Raw genomic sequence first — 22,106 nt, forward strand, 5'->3', positions numbered from 1 at the left:
TTTAAAAATCAAACTTTTGTTTTAGCCTAGGCAAAGAAACTTATTTAGAAATAATTCTTGGATTCTTTCTTGTATATAAGTTAATGTGTACTCTACACAGACCTGTTGAGTGTCCTCAGAAGGTGGCAATGACGACCTTTAGGGTTGATAAAACCATGTATGTGCCTCTCTCAGAGGATGGGAAAATTAGCAAGAAAAAGGCAGAGATTCCAGATAAATTCTGAAAAACCACTAGATCGTAACCTTAACACTGAGAATTATTACTTATTTATGAGATGGAGTCTACAGTGAGCATTTTGTAAGCTTTATCAAAATGAATCATCTCCTGAGTCATTGGGCAGTTGGCAGACATTCTGATCAGCCTTGTTTTAATGTCAAAGAATGTAAGATGTGAGAAGTGACTGGTACTAGTTCCCACACTGGATGACCTCATGCTGGAGTCATTCACTTTGTATGTTGTGTGTCACCTTGTTTTTAAAGACCCTCATTTCTCAGTATGTGTGCATGAGTACCTGTGGGTGTGAACCTGTGTGTGTGTGTGTGCGCGCTCACTTGGTCAGTGCCTGCATCTTCCCTCTATGAGAATGGTTATTGAGTCTGTGCATAGGTCTCAGTGATTCGAAGAAGAAGAAAGCCAGGAGCTCTTTCTGAATCTGTGTACTGGGTAGCTGGCCAGTTGGCTTCGACCTGATGTTAAAGCCAAGTTTTGAAAGCCACACATCACCATTGTCATTTTTTTGACAAAATTCTGGAGAAAATCAACTTTGAGGAGAAAACCTTCATGTGGCTCATGGCTTCAGAGGTCAGTCGCCAACTGGATCCATTGTTTCTGGGACATAGAAAGGCAGAACACCATAGCAGAAGGTCTTAGATAAAATTCTTCACCTCATGGTGGACAGGAGGCAGAGGGAAACGGACAAGAAATGGTCAGGACAAGAAACCCCTCAAATGCACACCAAGGGATACATGTCCTTTAACCAGGCCTCACCCTTCAACAGCTTCACAACCTCCCAATAGTTTCTCCCAATTTTGACTCCATTCAGTGGTTTAACCCATTGATGAAAGCAGAGGCCATGTGATCCAGCCACTTTCCCTGAGCTTCCTATGCAAACTGTTCTTTATTGGTGACAAAATCTTCAGTACCCAAGACTTTTGGGAAAACAATTATATCCAAGCCATAACAGGTCGGGACATTTTGTTTGGGAGTCTGAAGACATAGACATTTACAGACCAGGTTCTGCAATCATAGCTGCATGATTTTAACCAACACTAACTTTTTGCTACTTGCAAAAAGTAATATATATATCTCATTGTAATAAAAAGCAATTTAAGGTGGGAAGGGTGTGTTTGGTTCACAGTGTGAGAATACAGGTCATCACTGAAGGGAAGACATGGAGACAGGAACCTGAAACAGCAGTCATATGACATTCATAGTCGGGAAGGAGACAATGGTGAATCCTGGTACAGGATTCATTTTCTTCTTTTACTCAGCCTGGGAAGACGGCCCATAGATCAGGTTACCCACATTCAGGATAAGTTTCTTTCCTTTTGTTAAGCCTTTCTGGAAACACCCTTCTAGACACCTTACATGTGTGTCTCCATAGTGATTCTGAAGTCCAGTCTAATTAACAGTTGAGATTATCACAGTTGGTGTGGGTGTTCAGTCCTTCCAGACTTCAAGAGATCGATTCCCAATCATCTTGTTATGAATGGCACAGCTCACGCAGTAATGTAGCCTGACATAGTTCGGGAAGCATGCAACATCAAAGACACTTGATTCGGATATGTCCCTGACAGCAGTGGCTTCCACAATGTTTAGAATGACAAACTTCTTTTTTTATCTTTATTAACTTGAGTATTTCTTATTTACATTTTGAATGTTATTCCCCTTCCTGGGATATATACTGGTCCTTTGAGTTGGGAGTCTTCACTCTCTTCTTTTTTTTTTTTTTTAGGTTATCTTTTTTTTTTTTCATTTTTTTTATTAACTTGAGTATTTCTTATTAACATTTTGAATGTTATTCCCCTTCCTGGTTTCCGGGCCAACATCCCCCTAACCCCTCCCGCTCCCCTTCTATATGGGTGTTCCCCTCCCCATCTTCCCCCCATTACCGCCCTCCCCCCAACAATCATGTTCACTGGGGGTTCAGTCTTAGCAGGACCAAGGGCTTCCCCTTCCATTGGTTCTCTTACTAGGATATTCATTGCTACCTATGAGGGTGGAGCCCAGGGTCAGTCCATGTATAGTCTTTGGGTAGTGGCTTAGTCCCTGGAAGCTCTGGTTGGTTGGCATTGTTCATATGGAGTCTCAAGCCCCTTTAAGCTCTTTCAGTCCTTTCTCTGATTCCTTCAACGGGGGTCCTGTTCTTAGTTCAGTGGTTTGCTGCTGGCATTCGCCTATGTATTTGCTGTATTCTGGCTGTGTCTCTCAGGAGAGATCTATATCTGGTTCCTGTCGGCCTGCACTTCTTTGCTTCATCCATCTTGTCTAATTGGGTGGCTGTATATGTATGGGCCACATGTGGGGCAGGCTCTGAATGGGTGTTCCTTCTGCCTCTGTTTTAATCTTTGCCTCCCTATTCCCTGCCAAGGATATTCTTGTTCCCCTTTTAAAGAAGGAGTGAAGCATTCGCATTTTGATCATCCGTCTTGAGTTTCATGTGTTCTGTGCATCTAGGGTAATTCAAGCATTTGTGCTAATAGCCACTTATCAATGAGTGCATACCATGTGTGTTTTTCTGTGATTGGGTTACCTCACTTAGGATGATATTTTCCAGTTCCAACCATTTGCCTATGAATTTCATAAAGTCATTGTTTTTGATAGCTGAGTAATATTCCATTGTGTAGATGTACCACATTTTCTGTATCCATTCCTCTGTTGAAGGGCATCTGGGTTCTTTCCAGATTCTGGCTATTATAAATAAGGCTGCTATGAACATAGTGGAGCACGTGTCTTTGTTATATGTTGGGGCATCTTGTGGGTATATGCCTAAGAGAGGTATAGCTGGGTTCTCAGGTAGTTCAATGTCCAATTTTCTGAGGATCCTCCAGACTGATTTCCAGAATGGTTGTACCAGTCTGCAATCCCACCAACAATGGAGGAGTGTTCCTCTTTCTCCACATCCTTGCCAGCATTTGCTGTAGAATGACAAACTTCTTAGTGGCCTCGTACTTGGGCACACATCAGGCACTGTTCATGCAGTGAATTGGCTGCACATAACTACAGCCTTCTTTAGCACAATGGTTGTTTCTTCTTTTTGTTGATATCCTTGGAGCCAAGACCCAAAAGAGCTATTTCCAGATATTTATTAGGTATGATTTTCAGGCCACCCAGATGTACAATCATCATGGTTTATATTTCATGACCTCACTAATAAATTCAATCACTGTCCACTGACTCTTTCTGCTCTTTGTGGCAGACTATTAGGTAGATAGTTGTTTGGCTTTTCTTGGGGAGATATGAAAGAAATTCTACTCACCTTACACAGGGCACTGATGTCAAACAAAAGACAGCATTCTACTCAAGTCTAGTTAGTGACTTTTGGGTTTGTTAAATTTTACAAGTATTAATGAGTTTTACATGTTCAAGGAGTATGGATGGGTGTTGCTTACAGGAGCTCAAAGGCTGTGGAAAAAGCCCACCCTCTCATGCTTAATGACTCTTGAGCTTCTCATATCTCTCAGGAACTCACTTGTCAGAGACTTTTCCTTAGCAGCGGTTACTGTTTATATAAACATGAAGTTGTATCGATTCTAGGAACTTCCTGGGCCTCGTGAGGTTTCTTTACTTCCTCAGCTTACCTCCAGGACGAAGTGTTTCAGTTAGGAGGAAATGCTGTATAACCATGGCCCACAGGGATGTCCTGGTATTGGTAACATAACCTTTTCCAGCCCACACTCATTTTTGTTACTTAACTTGCTTTGGACCATGGGACACTGGTTGATAAGCAGAGACCTGGTTATCAATTGTGTCCTGGATCTCACCTTCTTTGAACCTAGATATCTTACAGGAAAGGCAAAGAAAGCTTCTCTCTCTCTCTCTCTCTCTCTCTCTCTCTCTCTCTCTCTCTCTCTCTCTCTCTTTTGGAAAAGCACCCTAAGTTCATTTGCACAGTGAGGCCAGCCCAGCCAATGTTACAGTTGAGTTCAATCATGAGTGCATTTTCCAGCTAAATTTAACCACCAAAGCATTCTGGTTATGATCAGAGCTGCCAAATTAACCCACAGACCCATGGGAAATAATAAGGTGTTGTACTTTTAAGTTCCTCAATTTTTGGGGGGTGGTGGTGTTGCTGAGTAGCAGTTAACAACTGAAACACGCTCTGTCATAAGATAGTGAGACCTAACCTTGCAGCAGAACTGTGCTAATTGTCCCTTGCGTAAATGGGCAGATGGAGGGTGGAGACTAGGGAAAGAGATTTCAAAGAGCCTAAGCTCACTCTTCTTGTGATTGAGATCCATCCGAAGACACCTGAGTGCTTTCCTGAAGAGAAAGCACTGTGGCTTGTAGAAGAAAGGAAAACAAAACACCAATCACTCAAAGACAGGAACACCAACCACCTCCTGTAATAACTGTATCCATGTTTCCATTTGCCAGCAGAATAGTGTGTACTAGAAAAACAGTTTATATTTTTAGAAGCCGGTATTTCATTTGGAAAATGTCAGTTATCATTTGCACCCTAAATGTTGTTTTCCTAAAATGTGTGGTTGGTAAGATGAGTTGGGGAGAGCTTTGGGTTATTTTAAGAGAACTTTGAGCACTTGACTAGGCATCTGGGAGACAATTGTGTTTGAGTAGATATGGCTACTCTGCTTTTTGGCTACAGAGCTCTGAAGTGTGACACAAGACACACACACATTATTCATCACATGGACCAATGCTGCTGTATTCTCTGACTCAATTTCTCTTTTTTGAATGGCCTTTCGTCCGCTGTGTTTGAATGAAGGCAGGGCATTGGAAAGGATGAGAAACTTCATGGGGAAATACATGTAATTCGTGCCAGAGAGGGCAGGAATGCAAAATGAAGATCTATTTAGGTTTTAAGTAGCACACTTTTTGGGAGTGGTTCTGGAATCATTAAAACAACAACAACAACAACAACAACAATAAAAACAACACCAACAAACCCAAGTGATCTGTACAGATATTCTCACATACCCCATATGTCTGCTGTTCCTGTTGCTGTGACAAAATGCCTGAGGGAAGTAACTTAAGAGAAAACCATTTGTTTTGCCCCACAGCTTTACTCTCCACATATGCATATATCCACCATAGTAGTCCATAAGGAGTAGTTTAATTGTCCTAAGATCACGTGTTCCTTCTCTATCATTTCTTCCCTTCACACATTCTTCCCATTTCTAAGTTTCCTAACATCACGCAAATAGTTGTCAAATTGTACATGGGGACACAGTGCCTGGGAGGTGTTCAACTAGTTTGTCTCCATAATCTCAATAAACTCAACGTGATTCACGAACAGTAAAGTTGTGTTTGCAGGAGCCAATGCCAGCCTTCTCCAGAGGAGACAGCCTAATCCCTAGAAATCAGATTCTGGGTTAGAAATAATTTGATGTTAGCAGCACTGAAGAGCACTTGGCACAGGGCCTCTTGGGATAAAATGGTTTTGATGACATTTTCTGTCTGTATCATAGGTAGATGTAGGACAAAGACACATGAACCTAAGTTTTTTTGTGAAGCAAACATATCTGACCATGCTCATGGCATGGGGGAGTAGAGGCCCGAGACTGTGACATTGGCTTTCATTCTAGGTGATCGTCTTCAGAAGGAATCCTCTTGTCCATCCCGGTCCTAACCAAGCAAGACATCTGAGACACCAGCTTCTGGGACTCATGTCTCCTGCGGGCTCTTTGTGTTTGGTCTATAGTGATATACACTACCAACAGTCAGAAAACATTGTTTCTCTTGTTACTGCTAAATCCTGGCCTCAGTTGGTTCCATGGTCTGATGTGGGGAGAGCCTGCTACAGAGACAAGATATTAATCATGTGAGTTATTAATGCTTTTAGAAGAAGTCTAAACATGGACTCTTGAGACTTATGGTGCAGCTCATAGCTAAAAGACCTCACTGGAGAACTCTCAAGACAGATGGACATTAACAAATTACGTTAGTGACTGAAAATGAGTATCTAGAAAGTAAGGTTGCTTAAGTGGAGAACTAGCCTAAGGCCTTGGTGAGAAGACTCATGCTCAACTATTCACAATAGTCAGAAAGTAGAGCCAGCCTAGATGTTCATCAAGAGTTTTAAAGGAAGAGGAAGGCACAGTGTTTTCAAGAAAATGGATGCAATGGAAAATCGTTGTGTTAAGTGAAGTAAGTCAGACAGAAAGACACATATGATGTTTTCTCTTATAAGTGGAACTTAGCTTAAATTATGTTGTGTGTATGTTTGTGCATCTAAAAGGGGATCACAAGAGGGGACTTTAGGGAACATGGAAAAAGAAAGTAATGGGTAATATGTTAAGAAAGTGGGAGATGGGAGTGGGGTTATCTCAGTGAAGGAAAGGAGCCAGCCAGAGGGAGCAGGTGGGAGCCTTGTGGGGAGAGGAAAGAGCTGCAGACCATAATGACGTGTTTATGGGACATACTATATTGCATGCTAACCTAAAACATTAATAAAAATCAGATCCCTCTGTTGTAGGATCGATCTCCACAGAATGCTGAACCTGAGTGTGCATCTCCAGGGCAGAAACACTGGCTGTGTTTTGAGTGAAAGTGTAGCTCACACAACTCCTCAAACAGCTGGCTAAGAGCCTCTGTAAGCCTGTTGTAAAAAAAAAAAACCAAACAGTGAGCTTTCTTAGCTGGTGCTTAGTGTGGGTTCCACCGGTCATTGCCAATGTGTGATGCACATTTTAACACATAGAGACAAAGCCTATCATGTTTGTTCACCCATCTAGGCCCTCTTCCTTCCTCTGTTCATTCACCCACCCACACATGTATCTGTCTGTTTACCTTACTCTCCTTCCTGTCTATCCAGAATAAGATCTCTCTTATCTATTGTCAATTTTTTGGAACTAGCTGTTCTGTGGATTCTTAAGAAAGCCCGTTTTCTTGTGTGTGTGTGTGTGTGTGTGTGTTTACCAATGTAAACTTGGTCCTCCAAGGTGTTTTTAGATGTTGCCTAGGTAATGCATGCCTAGTGTTCATAAGGCCCAATATGGCCCATTAGCTCATGAAGAAAAAGAAAAATGACTACACCTTGAATTGAAATATATAGATTTAATAAACAGTATATGAACAGATTCTACCTGAGAGCATTAACAAAAAAAATCAGGTAAAGCTAAAAATTTTCTTCACCATCTTTATTTCATTTTCTCATCCAAATACAACTATTAGCGAGAGACAGAGAGAGAGAGAGAGAGAGAGAGAGAGAGAGAGACAGAGAGAGAGACAGAGAGAGAGAGACAGAGAGAGAGAGACAGAGAGAGAGATATCTTTGGTGGAGGATTATTTTGGGGTCATTTCCTTTCCCTTCATTCCTCTCTCTTTCTCCCTCTGTCCTCCTCCTCTTCCTCCTCCACCTCCACCTCCTCCATCCCTCCCCCCCTCTCCTTTTTTTCTCCCTCTTTCCCTTTCCCCCTTTTTCCTTTTCTGTCTCATTCAATAGCCCAAGCTGTCCTTACTATGTACCAGTCCTCCTGCCCCAGCCTTTTCTGTGCTCAGATTTCATTAATTGTTTTTTTTAAAATAATTTTTATTTGTTTCTGAGATAGCATCTTGCTTTAGAGCCTAGCTTGGTCTTGAATCTTTCTTTCAAAAATTTATTTTTAAGTTACATGTACGTCTGTGTGGATATGCACACATGACTGAAGGTGGTTCAGACTCAAGAAGATGTCACCAGATACCTTAGAGCTGAACTTTCAGGAGTTGGGTCCTGTGCAAGAGCAGCACACACTCTTTTTCTCTTTATTAACTTGAGTATTTCTTATTTACATTTCGAATGTTATTCCCTTTCCCAGTTTCCGGGCCAACATACTCCTAACCCTTCCCCCTCCCCTTCTATATGAGTGTTCCCCTCCCCATCCTCCCCCCATTACCGCCCTCCCCCCAACAATCACGTTCACTGGGGGTTCAGTCTTGGCAGGACCAAGGGCTTCTCCTTACACTGGTACTCTTACTAGGATATTCATTGCTACCTATGAGGTTGGAGCCCAGGGTCAGTCCATGTATAGTCTTTGGGTAGTGGCTTAGTCCCTGGAAGCTCTGGTTGGTTGGCATTGTTGTTTATAAGGGGTCACGAGCCCCTTCAAGCTCTTCCAGTCCTTTCTCTGATTCCTTCAACAGGGGTCCTGTTCTCAGTTCAGTGGTTTGCTGCTGGCATTCACCTATGTATTTGCTGTATTCTGGCTGTGTCTCTCAGGAGAGATCTACATCCGGCTCCTGTCCGCCTGCACTACTTTGCTTCATCCATTTTATCTAGTTTGGTGGCTGTATATGTATGGGCCACATGTGGGGCAGGCTCTGAATGGGTGTTCCTTCTGCCTCTGTTTTAATCTTTGCCTCCCTATTCCCTGCCAAGGATATTCTTGTTCCCCTTTTAAAGAAGGAGTGAAGCATTCGCATTTTGATCATCCGTTTTGAGTTTCATGTGTTCTGTGCATCTAGGGTAATTTGAGCATTTGTGCTAATAGCCACTTATCAATGAGTGCATACCATGTGTGTTTTTCTGTGATTGGGTTACCTCACTCAGGATGATATTTTCCAATTCCCTCCATTTGCCTATGAATTTCATAAAGTCATTGTTTTTGATAGCTGAGTAATATTCCATTGAGCAGCACACACTCTTAACTACTAGTGTCCTGATCTTGGTTTCTTCATCTTCCTCAGCCTCTTGATTACATCATCATTAGCCTGTTACGTACCAGCAGAGAGATTCCTATTTTGTTGCATCGTGCTTAGCCAGCCTTTCTGTGTGGGGAAAGAGGATTGGAATTCAGATTTACATTCTTCCCTTACTCTATCTTTACCTCTGCCCTTTCCTCCTCCCTCTCCCTTTCTCCCGCCTTCCCTCTTTCCCTTCCCTCTTCCTACCATTCATGTAGAGATTAAGCATTTTGAGAGCCCATAAAAAGACTCATGCATGAATTGAAGTCTCACACACAAAAGATGTGGCAGCTGCTATATGTCAGCATTTTCCTATGCAGATTCTCCTTGGAAAAATTGCTTTCTGTTTAATGTTATGTTTAATTTTCTTCTGCTACTTTATCTTTTCATTAAAATTGACTTAAGTTCTTATTATGTGCAGATTCGACTTTATTGTTTCAACCCAGTTCCCTTTTCAAATACATTTCTTGAAAGCAATGTTTGAATTGCTTTTCCCCCATTGACTTCAAGCACAATCCTTATCATATGCCAGGCTACTGAATATGTTTGGGCTTCTGAGAAGCTTGCACTTCGCATTGTTGGACTGTTACTAATATAACTTCCAGTGGGCTCCCTTTTTCCTATGTCTCTTCAATTAGAGATGGGCTATTTCATGTGATTGCTCTTCTAAAAGATTTCAATTTAGAGACCTCTGCTTGGGATTGCAATGGCCTTTACCCTGTTAGGTTTCTGAACCTATAACGTTCTATATTCTCAAGGATCTCCATTGCGTGCTATCTCTTCCTGCTATGTAGACACCTGGATTATTCATATTCTTTAGTGTTAGGTTTTGATTATATTATTCTAAACTGTACAGGAGATAGGAAAGCTCCGTTTCATTTGTAATGTCTTAAAATTACTTATAATTTATATTTATAAACATCTTGCCTGCATGTGGGTATGTATACCTTATGCATACTGCCATCTGCAGAGGTCAGAAGACGTAATTGGGTTCCCCAGAATGGGTGCTAAGGATGATTGTGAACCACTATGTGGATGCTGGGACCAAATTCAATTCCTCTGTAAGTGCAACAGTTGCTCTTAACTGCTGGCTGCCTGTTCAGCTCCTTATGAAAGACTTCTTGGCTTTTTTACAATTTAAGATGCAGCCAAACTTGTGTGGTCACAAAGCTCATAAGAACTTCCACTTCTCTAAAAACCAAAACCAAGCCAAAGTCAAAAGTAAAAAAACAAAACCGAAGTCAAAACCAAAGCCAAAACCAAAACCCAAACCAAACCTAACCAAACCAAAAAACCAAAAGTTGGGCGGTGGCGGCACACGCTTTTAATCCCTGCGCTAGTGAGGCAGAAGCAGGCGGATCTCTGAGTTTGATGTCAGCCTGGTCTGCAGAGTGAGTTTCAGGACAGCCAGAGCTACACAGAGAAACCCTGTCTTGAGTGAATGAATAAGCAATCAAACAAGAGCTTCTGCTTTTCTGGCTATTGCTGTGTTGTTGTTTCTCATACCATCAATAATACTTTAAAACTGACTGCATACAGTCTGAATAATTTACAATTCTTTTGATGAACAACTGGTAAGACCTAAAATAATGCTTATTATTTATTGTCTTAGAGTTTCATGCTGTGAAGAGACACCATGACCAAAGCAACTCTTATAAAGGCAAACATTTGATAGGGGCTGGCTTACAGTCTTAGAGATTCAGTTTATTGTGATGGGAAACATGACAGTGTCCAAGAAGGCAGAGTACTGGAAGAGTCAAGAGTTCTATCTACACATGGTCTGAAGGCAGCCAGGAGGAGAGTTTCTTCCACCGTGAGTGGAGCCTGAGCATGGGACCTCAAAGCCCATCCCCACAGTGACACATTTCCTCTAACAAGGTCACACCTCTAGGCCAAGCATATTCAAGCCGCCACAATTATGCTTTAGTATTTCATACTTTATAAATCTTTTGCTAGACTTTTGATCACATGTTTCAGTTTCGGGTTAGACTTACCCATCCCTTTCATTTCTGGGGGTCAGATCTTGAGCCTTGCATGTGCTAGCTTACATATTCCACCACTGAGCTATTATTACCAGCTCAAGACAAGCTTCAAGGGCTTTATAACCTTCTATTCCTCAGTGCTTTAGGACCACCTTTCTAAATATAGGTTTGGTTTTATTTTTAATACTATGTATGCCTGTGCATCTGTGTAAATGCTACATGTGTAATGATGTCCACAGAGGCTAGAACAGTGGGTTCAAGCCTCTGGAGCTGGAGTTATTATGAACTTCCCTTCATGGGTGCTGGGAACGTAACTTTGGCTTTCTAGAAGAGCAACCCCACCCTTAATCACTAGGCCCTCTCTCTAGCCTTCCATATACATTTGCTCTTCAGGTCCAGGCTCGGGTGAGAAGCACGTTACCACCACAGACACAGGCAGCTGTCGCATGTCCTGGTGCAGAACTTGCTTGCTCCGTTGAGAGAAATTACCAACGGTTTCTGAGAGTGCAGGTCTGAGCTTTCTTTAAGTAAATAAAATGTATCCAAAAGCAGGAACGACTCTCCCAAGAGTGTTTTCAGTCCTTAAGGAAACTGAAAGCTTTGTCCACCATCTGTATTGTGGTTAGCCGGCTTTCTCTAAGGTTCCAAGCAGTCTGATAAATACATTCATAGCTCCAGTCTCTCTTTATAACCTGCTTGATTGGGAAATTGTCTTCTCTAGGGCTCAAAGGAATTACGTTTTAATTTGAGTCTACCTTAGCCAATCTATTATTTTAGTTGCTATAAATGAATGTAATCAGTTTAAAATCACACATGGTAGAATTCCTGTCTTACAAACTGATGCCCAGGAATGGAGGTGTTGTATTTATTGGGGGGGGGCTGGATGTGTTGTATTTATTGGGGGGCTGGATGTGTTGTATTTATTGGGGGAATGGATGTGTTGTATTTATTGGGGGGAATGGTTAATGTTTTTCACATACTTGATGCTTGATCAGTGGGTTTTCAGATATTCTAATCTTTGATCTCACACCTTTCAGATTAAGAGAAGTTTTAGTTTCTGAGGTGATGACAGCCAGAAAACAGAATTCAGTAGTCTTGCCAGACTACATCTTATACACAGGGAGCATATTTTTGTTTATTTATCCTAATTTTCCTTGTATCTTCAGGTAATACATCCCTCTCTCTGAAAACTCAGATTTTAGATCCTGTAACTGCCAATAAATTTAATGTGTGAGACCTTGAAGTAGTTTTTAACCTATACATCCGATTCTAGGCAAATGTCAAAGTCTCCATAGCACAACTGCAAAGAGGGAAATTGGTTAAACTGGGCACCTTTGAAAAGGATTAACTTCTAAAAATAAAAATTTGAGCACTGTGCATTATAGTATATCAAATTTCAATCTGCTGTGAAGGTAAATAGTTGGGGTGAAAAATATTTTGCATAATCTGGTAAGCAAAACTGGTCTTGACGGGGCAAAGTTCTTCTTAAGCTTTACTGTTGGATGATACTACTGCCCCAGCATCTGTGTCCAGACGGGAAGGCGTGGCGAGTGAGCAAAGGGTGAGCAAAGGAAGCTCCTCACACCCTGGTGGGTCATGGAGGTATGACCCTGCACTAACATGGCTTACTCATCTAACATGTACATTGACAATTTGCTTTCTTATTAAATATTTTGTATAATTTTCTGAGTCATTGACCAGTTTTGAAATTATTTGTGTCTGTGTCTATGAGCATATGTATGGTTCATGTGTAGGACAAATAAACACTCTCAGAGGTCAGGTTTTCCTTCTACCATGTGGGTCTCTAGGAACTCAGGGCCTCAAGCTTGGTGACGAGGGCTTTTACCTGCACAGTCACTTGTTGGTCTGTTGACTAACTTCTTGTGGGAAGGTTTTCCTATCCTTAGTTTAAAGGTATATAATTCCTTCTTCCAAATCTGCCACAAACGTGAAGGACCAGGTGTGAATCACCTAAGTGAACTGTAAGTGTTATTATAGATATATTAATATATACCCAGCTTTAAAAAATTGTTCATTCAGTTTAAAGAAGAATCAGATACAATTTCTCTTCCTTTTTGTATGTAAAAATGGTTAAATATATAGGTTTTTTTCATATTAACATCTACTGTCAGGGCTGGAGAGATGTCTCAGAGGTTGAGAGCACTGACTGCTCATCCAGAGGTTCCAAGTTCAATTCCCAGCAACCACATGGTGGCTCACAACCATCTGTAATGGGTTCTGATGCCCTCTTCTGGTGTGTCTGAAGACAGAGACAATGTACTCACATATAATAAATCAATTAGATGTTTTTATACAATTAAAAAGTTATCTCTCTCTCTCTCTCTCTCTCTCTCTCTCTCTCTCTCTCTCTCTGTAAATATTGTTTCTTTTCTTCTACCATGTGGGTTCCAGGAATTGAACTCATGTCTTCAGGTTTGGTTGCAAGCACTTTATTCACTGAGCCATCTCACTACTCCCTTCCCCAGTTAGAGTTTAACCATGCAAGAAAGGTAAGCATTACTCCATAGCCCTGAACACAAGTGAACCCTATGTTGCAGTCTCTGGGGGAAACGTGCCCCATACACATATGCTGCTGGTCCTGATGATGGGGTGATGGGTAGGCTGAAGAGAGCCAACTTCTGTAACTAAACTGTTCAGTTTATCTTTTTAGTGTCTCTAGATACTTTTTCTCAAGTAGATGAGAAATATTTGAGAGAAATACTCAAGGATTCAGAAATTGCTTTTTCTTCCCATGTTTCTGAGGCTAAATTTAAGATGTATGTGATAGATCATTGGTCATACAGTGCATATCCAGGAGTACTGTTTACTAATCTTGCTAAAATGATGTCCCCTAATACTCCATATCTATTCTTTTTTAAAATTTTTTATTTTTTCCAACTTTATTTTATTTTTTTATTTTTTTTAACTTGAGTATTTCTTATATACATTTCCAGTGTTATTCCCTTTCCCGGTTTCCGGGCAAACATCCCCCTCCCCCTCCCCTTCCTTATGGGTGTTCCCCTCCCCATCCTCCCCCCATTGCCGCCCTCTCCCCAGCAATCTAGTTCACTGGGGGTTCAGTCTTGGCAGGAACCAGGGCTTCCCATTCCACTGGTGCTCTTACTAGGATATGCATTGCTACCTATGAGGTCAGAGTCCAGGGTCAGTCCATGTATAGTCTTCAGGTAGTGGCTTAGTCCCTGGAAGCTCTGGTTGGTTGGCATTGTTGTACATATGGGGTCTCCAGCCCCTTCAAGCTCTTCCAGTTCTTTCTCTGATTCCTTCAACGGGGGTCCTATTCTCAGTTCAGTGGTTTGCTGCTGGCATTCGCCTCTGTATTTGCTGTATTCTGGCTGTGTCTTTCAGGAGCGATCTACATCCGGCTCCTGTCGGCCTGCACTTCTTTGCTTCATCCATCTTGTCTAATTGGATGGCTGTAGATGTATGGGCCACATGTGGGGCAGGCTCTGAATGGGTGTTCCTTCTGCCTCTGTTTTAATCTTTGCCTCTCTATTCCCTGCCAAGGGTATTCTTGTTCCCCTTTTAAAGAAGGAGTGAAGCATTCACATTTTGATCATCCGTCTTGAGTTTCATTTGTTCTAGGCATCTAGGGTAATTCAAGCATTTGGGCTAATAGCCACTTATCAATGAGTGCATACCACGTGTGTTTTTCTGTGATTGGGTTACCTCACTCAGGATGATATTTTCCAGTTCCCTCCATTTGCCTACGAATTTCATAAAGTCATTGTTTTTGATAGCTGAGTAATATTCCATTGTGTAGATGTACCACATTTTCTGTGTCCATTCCTCTGTTGAAGGGCATCTGGGTTCTTTCCAGCTTCTGGCTATTATAAATAAGGCTGCTATAAACATAGTGGAGCATGTGTCTTTGTTATATGTTGGGGCATCTTTTGGGTATATTCCCAAGAGTGGTATAGCTGGGTCCTCAGGTAGTTCAATGTCCAATTTTCTGAGGAACCTCCAGACAGATTTCCAGAGTGGTTGTACCAGTCTGCAATCCCACCAACAATGGAGGAGTGTTCCTCTTTCTCCACATCCTCGCCAGCATTTGCTGTCACCTGAGTTTTTGATCTTAGCCATTCTCACTGGTGTGAGGTGAAATCTCAGGGTTGTTTTGATTTGCATTTCCCTTATGATTAAGGATGTTGAACATTTCTTTAGGTGTTTCTCAGTCCTTCAGCATTCCTCAGCTGTGGATTCTTTGTTTAGCTCTGAACCCCATTTTTTTAATAGAGTTATTTGTCTCCCTACAGTCTAACTTCTTGAGTTCTTTGTATACTTTGGATATAAGCCCTCTTTCTGTTTTAGGATTGGTAAAGATCTTTACCCAGTCTGTTGGTTGTCGTTTTGTTCTAACAACAGTGTCCTTTGCCTTACAGAAGCTTTGCAGTTTTATGAGATCCCATTTGTCGATTCTTGATCTTAGAGCATAAGCCATTGGTGTTTTGTTCAGGAAATTTTCTCCAGTGCCCATGTGTTCTAGATGCTTCCCCACTTTTTCTTGTATTAGTTTGAGTGTATCTGGTTTGATGTGGAGGTCCTTGATCCACTTGGACTTAAGCTTTGTACAGGGTGATAAGCATGGATCGATCTGCATTCTTCTACATGCTGACCTCCAGTTGAACCAGCACCATTTGCTGAAAATGCTATCTTTTTTCCATTGGATGGTTTTGGCTTCTTTGTCAAAAATCAAGTGACCATAGGTGTGTGGGTTCATTTCTGGGTCTTCAGTTCTATTCCACTGGTCTATCTGTCTGTCTCTGTACGAATACCATGCGGTTTTTATCACTATTGCTCTGTAATACTGCTTGAGTTCAGGGATAGTGATTCCCCTGGAAGTCCTTTTATTGTTGAGGATAGTTTTAGCTATCCTGGGTTTTTTGTTATTCCAGATGAATTTGCAAATTGTTCTGTCTAACTCTCTGAAGAATTGGATTGGTATTTTGATGGGGATTGCATTGAATCTGTAGTTTGCTTTTGGTAAAATGGCCATTTTTACTATATTAATCCTGCCAATCCATGAGCATGAGAGATCTTTCCATCTTCTGAGGTCTTCTTCAATTTCTTTCTTCAGAGTCTTGAAGTTATTATTGTACAGATCTTTTACTTGCTTGGTTAAAGTCACACCGAGGTACTTTATATTATTTGGGTCTATTATGAAGGGTGTCGTTTCCCTAATTTCTTTCTCGGCTTGTTTCTCTTTTGTGTAGAGGAAGGCTACTGATTTATTTGAGTTAATTTTATACCCAGCCACTTTGCTGAAGTTGTCTCTCAGCTTTAGTAGTTCTCTGGTGGAACTTTTGGGATCACTTAAATATACTATCATATCATCTGCAAATAGTGATATTTTTACTTCTTTTCCAATCTGTATCCCCTTGACCTCCTTTTGTTGTCTGATTGCTCTGGCTAGAACTTCAAGAACTATATTGAATAAGTAGGGAGAGAGTGGGCAGCCTTGTCTAGTCCCTGATTTTAGTGGGATTGCTTCAAGTTTCTCTCCATTTAGTTTAATGTTAGCAACTGGTTTGCTGTATATGGCTTTTACTATGTTTAGGTATGGGCCTTGAATTCCTATTCTTTCCAGGACTTTTATCATGAAGGGGTGTTGAATTTTGTCAAATGCTTTCTCAGCATCTAATGAAATGATCATGTGGTTTTGTTCTTTCAGTTTGTTTATATAATGGATCACATTGATGGTTTTCCGTATATTAAACCATCCCTGCATGCCTGGGATGAAGCCTACTTGATCATGGTGGATGATTGTTTTGATGTACTCTTGGATTCGGTTTGCCAAAATTTTATTGAGTATTTTTGCGTCGATATTCATAAGGGAAATTGGTCTGAAGTTCTCTTTCTTTGTTGTGTCTTTGTGTGGTTTAGGTATAAGAGTAATTGTGGCTTCATAGAAGGAATTCGGTAGTGCTCCATCTGTTTCAATTTTGTGGAATAGTTTGGATAGTATTAGTATGAGGTCTTCTATGAAGGTCTGATAGAATTCTGCACTAAACCCGTCTGGACCTGGGCTCTTTTTGGTTGGGAGACCTTTAATGACTGCTTCTATTTCCTTAGGAGTTATGGGGTTGTTTAACTGGTTTATCTGTTCCTGATTTAACTTCGGTACCTGGTATCTGTCTAGGAAATTGTCCATTTCCTGCAGATTTTCAAGTTTTGTTGATTAGAGGCTTTTGCCTTAGGATCTGATGATTTTTTGAATTTCCTGTGATTCTGTAGTTATCTCTCCCTTTTTGTTTCTGATTTTGTTCATTTGGACACACTCTCTGTGTCCTCTGATTAGTGTGGCTAAGGGTTTATGCATCTTGTTGATTTTCTCAAAGAACCAACTTTTGGTTCTGTTGATTCTTTGTATAGTCCTTTTTGTTTCTACTTGGTTGATTTCAGCTCTGAGTTTGATTATTTCCTGCCTTCTATTACTCCTGGGTGTATTTGTTTCTTTCTGTTCTAGAGCTTTTAGGTGTGCTGTCAAGCTGCTGGTGTAGGCTTTCTCCTGTTTCTTTCTGCAGCCACTCAGAGCTATGTGTTTTCCTCTTAGCATAGCTTTCATTGTGTCCCATAAATTTGGGTATGTTGTACCTTCATTTTCATTAAATTCTAAAAAGTCTTTAATTTCTTTCTTTATTTCTTCCTTGACCAGGTTATCATTGAGTAGAGCATTGTTCAACTTCCATGTATATGTGAACATTCTCTCCTTTTTGTTATTGAAGACCATGTTTAGCCCGTGGTGGTCTGATAGGACGCATGGGATTATTTCTATCTTTCTGTATTTGTTGAGGCCTGTTTTATGACCAATTATATGGTCAATTTTGGAGAAAGTACCATGAGGTGGTGAGAAGAAGGTATATCCGTTTGTTTTAGGATAGAATGTTCTATAAATAACTGTTAAGTCCATTTGGTTCATGACTTCTCTTAATCTGTCTAATGTCTCTGTTCAATTTCTGTTTCCATGATCTGTCCATTGATGAGAGTAGGATGTTGAAATCTCCTACTATTATTGTGCAATGTGTGTTTTGAGCTTTAGTAAGGTTTCTTTTATGTATGTAGGTGCCCTTGTATTTGGAGCATAGTTATTTAGGATTGAGAGTTCATCTTGGTGGATTTTTCCTTTGATGAATATGAATTGTCCTTCCTTATCTTTTTTGATGACTTTTAGTTGAAAGTCGATTTTATTCGATATTAGAATGGCTACTACAGCTTGCTTGTTCTGACCATTTGCTTGGAAAGCTGTTTTCCAGCCTTTCACTCTGAGGTAGTGTCTGTCTTTGTCTCTGAGGTGTGTTTCCTGTAGGCAGCAGAATCCAGGGTCCTCATTGTGTATCCAGTTTGTTAATCTATGTCTTTTTATTGGGGAGTTGAGGCCATTGATGTTGAGAGATATTAAGGAATAGTGATTATTGCTTCCTGTTATATTCATCTTTGGAAGTGAGATTATGTTTGTGTGCTTTTCTTCTCTTTGTTTTGTTGCCAAGACGATTAGTTTCTTGCTTTTTCTAGGGTGTAGCTTGCCTCCTTATGTTGGGCTTTACCATTTATTATCCTTTGTAGCACTGGATTTGTAGAAAGATATTGTGTAAATTTGGTTTTGTCATGGAATATCTTGGTTTATCCATGTATGTTAATTGAGAGTTTTGCTGGATACAGTAACCTGGGCTGGCAGTTGTGTTCTCTTAGGGTCTGTATGACATCTGTCCAGGATCTTCTGGCTTTCATAGTCTCTGGTGAGAAGTCTGGTGTGTTTCTGATAGGTCTGCCTTTATATGTTATTTGACCTTCCTCCCTTACTGCTTTTAATATTCTTTCTTTGTTTTGACTATTATGTGACAGGAGGAGTTTCTTTTCTGATCCAATCTATTTGGAGTTCTGTAGGCTTTTTGTATGTTTATGGGCATCTCTTTCTTTAGGTTAGGGGAGTTTTCTTCTATGATTTTTTTGAAGATATTTACTGGTCCTTTGAGCTGCGAGTTTTCACTCTCTTCTATACCTATTATCCTTAGGTTTGATCTTCTCATTGAGTCCTGGATTCCTGTATGTTTTGGACAAGTAGTTTTTTCCTTTTAACATTATCTTTGACCATTGTGTCGATGATTTCTATGGAATCTTCTGCTCCTGATATTCTCTCTTCTATTTCTTTTATTCTGTTGCTGATGCTTGTATCTACGGCTCCTTGTCTCTTCCTTTGGTTTTCTATATCCAGGGTTGTTTCCCTGTGTCCTTTCTTTATTGCTTCTATTTCCATTTTTAATTCCTTCACTTGTTTGATTGTGTTTTCCTGGAATTCTTTCAGGGATTTTTGTGATTCCTCTCTATAGGCTTTTACTTGTTTATTTATGTTTTCTTGCATTTCTCTAAGGGAGTTCTTCATGTCTTTCTTGAAGTCCTCCAGCATCATGATCAAATGTTATTTTAAATCTAGATTTTGCTTTTCTGGTGTGTTTGGATATTCAGTGTTTGCTTTGGTGGGAGAATTGCGCTCCGATGATGTCATGTAGTCTTCATTTCTGTTGCTTGGTTTCTTGTGCTTGCCTCTCGACATCAGGTTGTCTCTGGTGTTACCTTGTTCTGCTATTTCTGACAGTGACTAGACTGTCCTATAGGCCTGTGTGTCAGGAGTGCTGTAGACCTGTTTTCCTGTTTTCTTTTGGCTAGTTATGGGAACAGAGTGTTCTGCTTTCGGGCGTGTAGTCTTTCCTGTCTACTGGTCTTCAGCTCTTCCTGCGGGCCTGTGTCCTGAGTCCACCAGGCAGGTTGCTTGGAGCAGAAAAGTTGGTCTTACCTGTGATTCTGCGGCTCAGGTTGCTCGTGGGGTTCTGCTTTTGAGCTCTCCATGAGGGAGGCAACCAGGAGGGCCTCTGCTGCCTTTTCCCAGAGCCCCCGTGCACCGGGGTCCCAGATGGCATTAGGTGTTTTCCTCTGCAGTCAGAAATGTGGGCAGAGTGTAGTGTCTTCAGGCTTCCCAGAAATGTCTGCCCCTCTGAAGGCTTAGCTCTCCCTCCCATGGGATTTGGGTGCAGAGAACTGTTGACCAGGTCCCTTCAAGTCCAGGCAGTGTCTCCATATCTATTCTAAGGACTGTTTATCTCACTGAGACAACAGCACTTAGTCCCTCATCTCTGGACATCACTATAAAATATATATTCATAATCAGTAAATGCTTTTAACATTACTATTTAAAACAATAGTGTATGAGCTGATCCCAGCCCACAGCTCCCAGCTCCCAAGCCCATGGGAGAGAGAGCTGATCTCCCAGACGTGGGTGCAATCCTGAGACTACCAGGCAGGAGAGACTGCCACTTCTGCCCACATTTGCCCACATCCCTGTCCCAAGAGGAAACTGTATAGGGCCTCTGGGAACAGGAAGATAGGGGCATTCAAGTTGCAGGAGCCCTGTGGTCCAACCTGTGCCCGGATCTGAAGGGACCTGGTCAAAGAACTCATGAAGTTAGACTGCCGGGAGACAACTGTATTAAAAATGTTTAGAGCTAAACAAAGAATTCACAGCTGAGTAATGTCGAGAATCACATGGCTGAGAATCACATAAAGAAATGTTCAACATAGTCATAAGGGAAATGCAAATGCAAATGAAAACAACCCTGAGATTTCACCTCACACCAGTCAGAATGGCTAAGATCAAAAACTCTGGTGACAGCAGATGCTTCGAGGATGTGGAGAAAGAGGAACACTCCTCCATTGTTGGTGGGATTGCAGACTGGTACAACCACTCTGGAAATCAGTCTGGAGGTTCCTCAGAATATTGGACATTCCCCTACCTGAGGACCAGCTATACTTCTCTTGAGCATATACGTAAAAGATGCTCCAATATATAACAATGACACATGCTCCACTAAGTTCATAGCAGCCTTATTTATAATAGCCAGAAGCTGGAAAGAACCCAGATGCCCTTCAACAGAGGAATGGATACAGAAACTGTGGTACATCTACACAATGGAATATTACTCAGCTATCAAATCAATGATTTTATGAAATTCCTAGCAAATGGAGGGAACTGGAAAATATCATCCTGAGTGAGGTAACCCAATCACAGAAAAACACACGTGGTATGCACTCATTGATAAGTGGCTACTAGTCCAAATGCTTGAATTACCCTAGATGCACAGAACACATGAAACTCAAAAAGGATGACCAAAATGCAAATGCTTCACTCCTTCTTTAAAAGGGGAACAATAATACCCTTAGGAGGGGATAAAGAGGCAAAGTTTAGAACAGAGGCTTAAGGAACACCCATTCCGAGCCTGCCCCACCTGTGGCCCATACATATACAGCCACCAAACTAGATAAGATGGATGAAGCAAAGAAGTGCAGGTTGACAGGAATCGGATGTAGATCGCTCCTGAGAGACACAGCCAGAATATGGCAAATACAGAGGTGAATGCCAGCAGCAAACCACTGAATTGAGAACAACGGGACTCCTTTTGAAGGAATCAGAGAAAGGACTGAAAGATCTGAAGGGGTTTGAGACCCCATATGAACAACAATGCCAAGCAACCAGAGCTTCCAGGGACTAAGCTACTACCCAAAGACTATACATGGACTGACCCTGGACTCTGACCTCATAGGTAGCAATGAATACCCTAGTAAGAGCACCAGTGGAAGGGGAAGCCCTTGGTCCTGCCAAGACTCGACCCCCCAGTTAACGGGATTGTTGGTGGGAGTGCGGTAATGGGGGGAGGATGGGGAGGGGAATACCTATATAAAAGTCAGGGGGAGAGGTATTAGGGCGATGTTGGCCTGGAAACCGGGAAAAGTGATAACATTTGAAATTTAAATAAGAAATACCCAATTTAATAATGATGGAAAAAACAAAAAAAAATAAACAAAGAAAATCATGCATAACATGCATGAAGCACCTGTTGTGTGCTTAGTATATATTATATATGTTATACAACTGTATTCTATTTTTGAAAAAGTATTTACATATTACAAAAATATTTTAATACAATATAATATAATTTATGATATTATATTATCAACATGTTTGTATTATATATTTATAATATATTTATATATAGTGCATATATATGTATATATATTTAAAGACAAAAAACATATATAAGACACTGTTTCAAATGCATTAGCGTTACTGTCTCATTTTCATTCCATTACAGTCACAGGGAGCATTTTCTTGCTTTGTAGATGTATGAACAGGCTGAAAGAACTTGTGCATCTCATTAGGACGACAGCTGGTGGGCCAGCTGTGTGAGTTGCCATGGCATTTCTGTGACACAGTG

General features: G+C 41.0%; 1 protein-coding gene across 9 annotated transcripts in view; it reads left to right on the forward strand.

The window, feature by feature from the left end:
• Ccdc170 (coiled-coil domain containing 170) overlaps window positions 1-22,106 on the forward strand; it is a 149,955-nt gene that overhangs the window by 111,177 nt on the left and 16,672 nt on the right. Inside the window, exon 12 of one of the 9 annotated variants that reach the window (XM_087650889.1) lies at window positions 5,767-9,250. The exons of 7 other annotated variants lie outside the window; for them this stretch is intronic. The gene's annotated coding sequence lies outside the window, so the exon portion shown is untranslated. Of the gene's footprint in view, window positions 1-5,766; window positions 9,251-22,106 lie in introns of those variants that run through there. One more of the 9 variants, XM_087650902.1, reaches the window with a different exon arrangement.

The sequence above is a fragment of the Rattus norvegicus genome, chromosome 1 (genome assembly GCF_021556685.1).
Source record: "Rattus norvegicus strain SHRSP/BbbUtx chromosome 1, alternate assembly SHRSP_T2T, whole genome shotgun sequence".
In the NCBI taxonomy this organism is placed as follows: Eukaryota; Metazoa; Chordata; class Mammalia; order Rodentia; family Muridae; genus Rattus; species Rattus norvegicus.